The following is a 9,510-nucleotide window of genomic DNA, read 5'->3' as shown; positions in this document are numbered from 1 at the left end:
GGAGAAAAACACAACCGAGCTTTCGATTGAACCTGAAACCTAAGCTAAGCTAAGCTAACCTAAACTAATCTAACCTAACCTAACCTTACCTTACCTATCCTAACACCTAAAGTGACCCATTTAGAAAACCTACTCCTATTTCCTATCTACAGCCCAGCTCCTCCTCCAACTCAGGGGATGGCTGAAACTCCGGCCGCAGATGACACATGCCCTTCTCCCTCCTCTCAGCTGGCGGGGCACGAGGCGCAGGCATCTCCTCCTCAGGCGCAGGCGTCTCCTCTCCAGTCTTCCTGCACTCCCTTGGCTGAGATGATGAGAGCAGCCAGGCTGGAGGCAGGATCGCCTGCGGTCACAAAGGGATGCTGCCCAGAGGAAAAAGGAAACAAAGAAAGGAAGCCTTACTTTCCAGGAAGGCCTGCTGACGGGCTCAAGCAGGACTCCTTGGCTACCAGAAAGACACACCAAGAGCACCGAGGAATAGCAGCGTGTCCGCCTGCGCCTTCCTGTCCTGGCAGCCGTCTCAGCCACGTGGCCCACACTCCTCCTCACGCCTTCCTGCAGGCGTCCTCAGCTGACAGGCCTTTTTGCCCCTTTGCTTTTTCTTACCTGCAGGAGTTCCTGGGCAGACCAGCGCCTGTCCTCGTCAGCCTGCAGGCAGCAGCGGAGGAAGTCGCGTAGGAGAGCCGAGTGGTGCCTGGGGTTCTGCAGTTTTGGGGGCCCGTTCCTTTCGATCAGTTCAAAAACCTACAGCACATGGATGCAAGAGGACACTCGACCTGCTCCTTTGCTAGCCACATCATCAGCTCTCTGTGCACAGAGCCCCCTTTCGAAGCTGCACCTTACCCTGAGACGGGTCTCCCGCTCGTAAGGAGCTTCCCCTTCCACCATTTCCAGCCCCATGATGCCCAGGGACCAGATGTCTACTTTGGGGCCGTAGGCTTCTCCTCTCACCACCTCCGGTGCCATCCAGCTGGGAGTGCCCACGCTGGAGCTGCGCCTGCCGCACTCAGGGCTGAGCTGGGCACAGAGGCCAAAGTCAGCTGAGGAGAAAAACAAAGCCTGTCAAAGCCAGCTACCACTGGCAAAGCAGCCAAAAGGATTGCCCGCTCACAGCCCGGCCAGGCCATGCTGAGTCAAGCTGAGAAAGCGGCTGAGCTCTCCTGCCACGTGCCTGGAGCCAGCGAAAGAAGAAGCCATCGGCCACTTCAACAACACCCTGAGCATTCACGCACCGGCCAAGCGGAGCTCCTGGCCAAGTGGCACTCACCAAAAGGCAGCCCCACAGCACAGGCTGCAAAAGCCGCACCTGCACAGGGATACCCACCCAACTTGACGGATCCATCAGTGCCCACAAGAACATTGCAGCTTTTGATGTCTCTGTGGATGACTTGGCGGCAATGAAGGAAATCAAGTCCTTGCAGGCACTGAGAGAGAAAAAGGAGGGAGGCAAAGTTAACACGCAGCATGTCATTTCATCCTACCAGAAAGGAAAGAGCCCAACAGGATTGACAGCTTTCCCAGGGAGTTGGGAGCCAGGGCACAGCATCATGCTGCTGTCACAAAGAAGAGCTTGCTGCTTCAACACTCTTGGAAGTTTTTGCTAGATTTCTAAGACAAGGCATCTGGGCTTGCAAAAGTTCCACCGGCCATCGGTACAAAGCGCGTCACCATTGCCTGGGAGGTGGCACGGCAACGATTGTTGGCGAAGCCCAGTGGCAGCAGAGGAGGAAGCGGCGCCTTAGACCTGTGCCAGAATCCGTTGCCACCTGGGCTGCGATGTTATCCTTGGAAGCTGAGGACAGCTCTTTCCCTTAGCTTGAAATTCTGCCACCGCCATGCTGCCTTCCAGTGGTAAGGAATGTAGGACAAACAGACAGGCTGCAGGCAAGCATTGCGAGGCAAAGCTGCCAAGAGGAAACAAGTGAAAGCAAGCCAGTGAGGCAGCACCAGCGCCACAGGTCAGACAGCATAAAAGAGTGCAAGAGCAGAGCCTAAGGAGTGAAGGGACGGCGGCAGGCAGTTCCCTTCCCACGCTCTTGCTTCTCCTCTGTGTCTTGGCGGAAGCAGCAGCAAAAGAAGGCTGAGAGCCAGAAATCGCTGCTCTCCTTAACCTCCAGCTGACAAGCAGCATCCTGGCAGGCCTGGCCAAGCACAAGCGGGATCCCTCACCTCCCGACAGACAGCGCCTATCTGTCCTTCCGCCAGGTACACCGCACAGAGCACATCAAACAAGGTGCCGCCGTCCACAAACTCCATGGCCAGCCAGAGCTGCGCATCCACCAGGTAGCTGGAAGAAGAAAAGCACGGCATGGAAAGAGAGCAATGGGCACAGCTCAGTCACCCGAGGGCCTGAGCACGACTTTTGCCACTGCTCTCCAAGCTACGTGTGCCGCAAGAGACTATTGAACAGCAGGTCAACCTCCTGCCACCCTCTGGAGACGAGCGGAGAAATGGGAAAGAGCTCCGTTCTCTGCCACTGACCAAAGGGCATTGTCTCTTCTGGCTTGCACTAGCTAAAGCTGCATTGACGTGACCGTACGCCAACCTGTCTAAGTAGGTGACAATATTGGGATTCCTGTTGTCCCTCATGGCCAGGATTTCGTTGGCAGCCAGCTCCTCGGACATCCCCTCCTCAACGGACATGATCTTGATGGCCACCTGAAAGGACACGAGCGACGGTTGACTTGAGAAGACGCGCCCTGCTCGAGATCACAAGGAGCACGCAGCCAGTGCTTGTGCAATCAGGCAGCCAGCTGTGCCAAAGTGCCTTGTTCCTAGACAGCAGAGCTTAGCAGGAGCACCAAAGCCCATGCCAAATGCATTCTGCACCCTGAGCTTAGACTGTACTTGAGAGGAACAGCCTCTGTGGCAGACATGGAGCGACCAGCCAAAGCTCCAGGCAGGGCTGACAGCAGCGATAAAAGCGCTGCAGAGCTGCAAAATGCCATGGTGCTGTTGGCACTTTACCTGTTGTCCGCTGCTGGTGTCAAGGGCTTTATAAACAGCTCCGAAGCCCCTAGAAAGAAAACAGCAGCAGAAAAAGGCCATTTATCCCTGGCACTGAAAGCAAGCCTAGGCAGGAGATCTCCCCAGGCTGCCTGCATGCCTTCAAAAGGGCCCGGCTGCGGCATCTCTTTTTTGGCCAACAGCACATCAGCCCGTGAGCCCGCTGCCATGCGGGCCAGGCTGTCCCAGGGAGCACTAGGGTCCAGCATGAAGACCAAGGCCCGCTGGAAATCCCCAAGGCACGCGCCCACTTAGGTCACTTCCAAACCTAAAGGGAACTCTCTCTTTGTGAGGGTGTGCATGCATGTGTGTGTCAAGAAAGTGAGAACAATTAGAGTCAGAACACTGTCTTTGAGAATCTGACATTTCTTGGATGCCGAGGTGCTCTTTCAGGCCATAAAGTTGCCGGAGCAGGGCGTTTTCCAGCTCCTGCTCCTCAGCGCTGCAAGCTAGACATTGCCAGCATCAACTTGTCTTTGAGGAGCCCTTTGCATTGCACTGACTGAGCAGCGCTGGCAGGCGACAGGAGGTCAAGCCAGAGTCTGACCGTGATTGGAGCTTGCCTGACTTCACGCTTGATATTGCAGCAGCCAAAGACCCTGCCCACACTTTTGGGAAATGACCTGACGTCACACTTACCCTCGTCCGAGTTCTTCAAACGCCGTGTATCTGCTCATTGGCTGGCCCACACTCACAATGCTTCCTGAAAGACAAAAGCAGGCCTGCTCACTTGCATGCACAGACGCCGCTCCCCAGCCATCCCAAAGGCAGCCCCACCGCCAGCAGCTGTGGGCCCTTTTGGCTCCCTTGGCTTCCAAGTGCTGAGAGCAGCAAATGGGAGGGCCATCTTCTGCACCTTTCATCAGGTGGCCTTTGCAAGGAGGACTTCATTGCTTTCAAGCACAGCTTGATAAGCCAAAAGGATGAGCCCTTAAGAAGGGGGCCCAAAGAGGTAAGCAAGGGCCTTTGCAGCCTCTGCAGTCACACCCCCCCATCACTGGCAAGGCTTCCTAGAAGCACAAAGTGTCTGAGCCGCAGGAGGAGTAAGAAGGAGAGCCAAAAAGCAGCTGGGGCCAGAGAGCTGCCTGGGGCCTACGCACTTGCTAGGTGCCAGCCTTCTGCTCAAGCAGAAACAATCTCTGCTTTTCTCTTTGGCACAGAAGGCAGCCCAGGCAGAGCCAAGGCAGGCCCAGCCACCCTCACAGGCAGCAGGAACTCCCTGAGCGCTGCCGCGCTGCATCAAAGCACAGCAACAGGTTCTGCAGAGGGCCCTGAGGGCCTCTGGCACCTGGGGGAACTTCTGGCGCAGCCTACACCCAGACACGCACGCAAGGCACTGCTCTGGCACACAGGAAATACAGCGGACGTACTCAGTGTCTTCAGGCCCTGCTCCTCTCTGCTCTCGGCCTGCGGGGCTGCGCTGCTGGATGAAGTGCCAGCAGCGGGGGGCCAGCTGGCTGCTGCAGGCCATGCTGCTCCGGCGGCACCAGGCTGAATTGCAGAGCGGGTGTTGAGCTGGGACAAGAAAGGATTGCCCGTCAGAAGGGTGGCTGGCACAGATGCCCAGCACAGCGCACGCCACTAGCAGGGCCTTGGGAAGATGCCCTCAGCCACCGCCAGGCCTCTCCAGCTATTGGGCCCTTTCCCATGTCCCCTTCTCAAAGGCAATGGGAAAAGAACAAAGGCTATTTTGATCCAGCCCCTGGTGGCCGCTTCCATGCTCCATTGTTTCAACTTTTCTGCTAGACACTGGCAACAATGGAGCGATGGGCTTGTGCAGATGCACAAAGAGATCAGAGCACAGCCCCAGAGCCTCCTTCCTTTCTTCCTCCTGTGTTTTCGCGGGCAATGAAATCGCCCCGGAGGTGGCGTGCAACCGTCTGCTCAGAAACCCGGAGCATGTCCCTCCTCTGATCTGTTTCACGGATTTCCCCTCTCCATGTCAGCCTTTAGGCAGCGGCCCTTCGGAGCCGCCTTCCAGCCCTGCCCAGACCCACGCGCCCTTTCCCATGCAGAGCTGAGCAGGATTCTCCTCCCCAAACTCCGCTCTGACCGCCTGCAAGCCCAGCGCAGCCTACATTGTGCCTGAAGCTAATTAGTCCATGCAGAGGGCAGGTCCCTTCCAGGGGCCACTGCCTGCCAAATACCCTGCCAGGCTGTCAGCTGCCTCTTTGGGCCGCTCTGCCCGCTGACCGCAGGCTGCCTGCACTGCCACCGGCCACAAGGGGCTGACTCCTACCCTGGCAAGAATTGAATGCTGCCTCTTGTCTATTGCCAAGAGACATTCCCGGGCCCTCTCAGCATCCCAGCCAAGTGATGCTTGAAGGTCAAAGTTGAGAAGCCATTGGCCAGGCCTCCCTGGCTTGGCTGAAGCAGCACTATGTCACGGCAGGCACACAGCCCCCAGCACCTTAAGCCGCGAGCAACAAGGCCTGCTCCAAGCAAACCTTGAAGCTTGGCACTGCAGCCAAGGCAGGGCCAAGCTCAGCTGCCACTTACCGGCTCTGCACCTTCAGGCTGTGGAGGAACAGCAGCTGGAGGCTTGGTGTTCCTTTGCTCCTCTTCAACCTCGTCCTCAATGACAGAGGGAGCCAGAGGAGTTGCTGAGCCTGCTGCTGAGCCCTGCAGACAGACACAAGTGAGAGAGACGCGCAAGAGCCAATCCCTTGGCAGCTGCTTTCTCTTGGCAAGGGAAAGGACCCAGGAGAAGGGCAAATGATACACTTGGATGCAAGTGGCACTCTGAGTCAGGGAAACGCCAGGAAGAGGGCTGGGGTCTTGCTCTGCTGTTCCTTGAAAGGCTCTTCCTTGGAAAATCAGCAAACAGCCAGTGCTCCCTTTGCTACTGCTGATGCCACCAGGCACTTGGCCTTTCTTTCAGCCTGCCACGCTGGCACTCCACTGCACTCTACTGCCAAAGGCCAAGCTGGCAGAAGTGCCGCACAATTCTCCCACGCCAGCAAGGTCAGAGCTTCCTTTGCCACTCACCAAAGGACAGGCTTGTCTCCATCCACGTGTCAGGTGACCTGCAGGGAGCGAGGGAAAAGTGGTGGCTTCTCCATGGCCATTTTCTTCCCAAATAACCTGGGTCAGGTTATTTGTCAAGAAAAGAGCAGAGCCAAGCAAAAGCCAGGTGATGCCAGCCCCAGGATGAACCTTTACTTACGAGTCAGCTGGGTCACGTAGAAGACAGAATAAGCCACAGAAAAGACCGTGCAAACCGCGGCACAGACTTGCCCGATCATTTTGGCAGCGCTGTGCGGGTTTGCACGCCGAATGCCACCCAAGGGAAATGGAAGAGTCCTCTCGGGGTGCAGGCCGTCTTCTGGGAACTCCTTGATCGCAAGGATCCTGCTGCAGGGAGCGAGCGGAAGAGCTGCTCTGCACAAGCAGGCCTTGCGCGCCCCGGGACAACGCTGCGCTGACAGCACTGTGACGTGGCGCCGCTCCCTTGACCTCACAATAGCAGCTGCCCTGGCTTTGTTGTGCCCAGCAAGCCCACCCTCTCTAGAGCCGAGGCAAAAGGAAGGCCTGGCAAGTTCTCCTCAGTCATAAAGCAGCAGCAAATGACCTCACAGTCTATAGGGCAGTGCTCAAGGCATCCCAGGAGAGCCCAGAACAATGAGCCAGCCCTCCTAGCGTCCAAGAAATCCAAGCAAACATGACTTTTGGTCCCAAAAGCTTGGACTAAAAGCAAGTGTGCTTCTTCTAGGTGGCATCTTACTTGGTTCTGAAACGCCTCACTTCTTCCATGCCATTTAGGGGGCAAAAGAAGCCAAGAGAATAAATGGCCAGGAGCATTGTAGGCTGCAGCTGCTTCTCGAGCACGTGGGTGCATGCTGACCTTTGCTCTGACTGGGTTTGGAGGCCGACGTCCCATTGTGGCAGCTGGCTTAGCTCTTGACGCAAAGCTCCTCTCGTCCCGCTTGCCGTTTCTCAGGCAACTGAAAGTCTCAGCGCGTCCGGAAGAGTTGTGCGCTGCGTCTTGGCTTGCCACACTTGTGTTGTGTCGGAGCTCTGGCAGCGGCCTGCGGCCCACTGCCCTGCAATGGCCTGCAGATGTCGAGCCCGAAGAAGGCCCCTTTGGAACAGGCCAAAGCTGCAGTGGGAGGGATGTTGGCCCCAGCTCCATGCTCCCTGTAAGATTCCTTGCAGAGATTTGGGCAGCCACATCCCAGTACAAATGAGATGCAGTCATTCCCTTCTCTGTCAAAATCTTGAGGCAGACCCAGGAGACATCCTAAAAGTGGAACAAAATACTGGGTGGGTATCACCGGCCGGGGGCAATGTACAAATCACAAACGGGACGGGACTGCTGTGAACATGCATTGAGCTATCTTTGTTTTCAGCATCAGTCTCATTACATGGTTATGACAAAGGGAAGATGCCAGCATGTCACATCCCAGGCAGCAGACAAAGAACTTAATGTTACAACTTACTTTATAAGTTTTTTGACTAATCACACAAAGCAGAAGCATACTTACAGTAGTTCCATCCATCTGCTATAAGCACACGTACCTTTGGGTTAAAAAGTGTTTCCTTATTTCGAATCAAATACTTGCTTGTAAGCCTTAATACTCAATGCACAGCGCTCCATTATTAGGCTTCAGACTTCCTAATATCTTGCTAGATAACCTTTTCTACAGCTTAGGGAATTATCCTAGACAAGTGTTAATACACAGACCATTGTTCTATTTGTCCTTGCTTTTCTACTTTTTAAATAATTTTTCTGCTGACCTACTGCATGGCTACTGCTTAGCTCTAATCACAGTTCTGTTGTCTCTGAGGCTTGCCTTTTGCAGCTTCCCCAAAACCCTCTGATTTTGTGGATTCCCACATCAATTGACACATGTACCTCTTTTGAGTAATGTCTGCCTGCTGGAGTTTCAAAGCTTGCTACTCTCTGCGATTTGTTCTATAATATACAGGAACGAGCAAACCTTGACAATCAGGGCATGCAGCAGCAACTGAGCGAGCATTATTGCTACTCAGGCCAAATTGCAACTGCAGAGCTTGAGCTCCTTGATGATGAAATTGATGAGACAAAATTGCTTGTTGCCTCCAATTAGGAACTGTTCAAGCAGCATTGGCAACAGGAGCACCAGCTACAGCGTTCTCTTCAGTGAAAACTCCTGGTAAAGAAGTGCGACTGCGAATGTGCAGTACAAAATATGGTTCAGTGCGTTGCTGGATTGTATTCCACATTTCCAACGCCACCTCAAATAAAGGACGATAATCAATTTCAGATAAAACAACCTTATCTAACTTTTTGGTCAAATATGCTACATCAGCAGAATCTGTGAGTGTTCACAGCTTGAGGGAACAACTGAAAAGCTGTGGTTCTAGCTCACCATTCAACAGTTTGAGATGATCCTGTTTTACATTTAAACATGTCGCCAATCACCATTGACTTTCCAAGTCACTGCAGCCTTCCTGTTTTTCCATCTGTAAAAACAGTTGGTCCATCAACAGGACTTTCCATGCTCAAATGTTTCTGACCAACAGGTACTTCTTAAAAAAACTTTTACAAGCAGTGACTTGGTAAATGATAAGACACTTGTCCTGTGAAAGCAGCCATAGCCGCTAGCAACTGATGATTGTGGGCAAGACACCACTCCAAATACTAATTCTGGACAGGCAAAAGAATTGTTTCAGGATCTCAGCCTAAGAATTCAACAAGCCTTAATAATGATTTCAACAATCAGTTCAAAAAGAACCCTGTTAAAAATCTGTAGTAATTTTCACTCTCTATTCACTATGGCAATCCTGACCGAATCGATTTAAAGGAGCAGAGGTAATATATGGCCTTATAATTGCTTTTTGCCCTTCAGGATTTGTGATCAAAATATTTTAAGTGAAATTCCACCCACTGTGGTGCCTCCCTGCCCAACCACCCCAGTGTCACTTGTTTGCACCGGCCACTGTGGTGGCCACGAGTGTCGAGACACAATTACAATATCAGCTCCCGTCTCCAGCAGACCATTCACTTTTATTTGCCGAGGTCTTGCATTCTCAGAAGTCACGCCAATGGAAGTCACTGAGCTGTCACTCATTGTGCCCAGCAAACTTGAGGCGTCCCAGGAGCGTCCCGAAGCCTCCGGTGCAACGTAACCGATTTTCTCAAAAAAGGAACAATTGGAGCTAGGCAAGTCTCTTTAGGTATAGTAACTGGTGGATATTTAGTTGAAATCATAGCACAAATTTGTCCTGTGTAATCAGCATCAATTACCCCAACATGTACATTAAGTCCCATTAAGGTAGCACTAGATCTTCCAATTAGAAGACCTTTACCAATTGGTCCCCCTGCTTGCAAAGGTACTTCAACAGCATCATGAGTATTAATAGTTAGTGTGTCTGCGGTGGGTATATCAATCCCTGCTGAGCCAATTGCTGCCCCTGAGTATTGTTCACAAATGGACAACTTTGCAGTGCTGGGAGGGCCTGTGGTTGCTGGGGCATTTGTGTCCACACATGCCCCCACGCGTTCTTTATGTGGTTTCCTGT

This window comes from Fringilla coelebs (assembly GCF_963513975.1).
Source record: "Fringilla coelebs genome assembly, chromosome: Z".
Lineage (NCBI taxonomy): Eukaryota > Metazoa > Chordata > Aves > Passeriformes > Fringillidae > Fringilla > Fringilla coelebs.
This window is presented reverse-complemented; position numbering follows the sequence as displayed.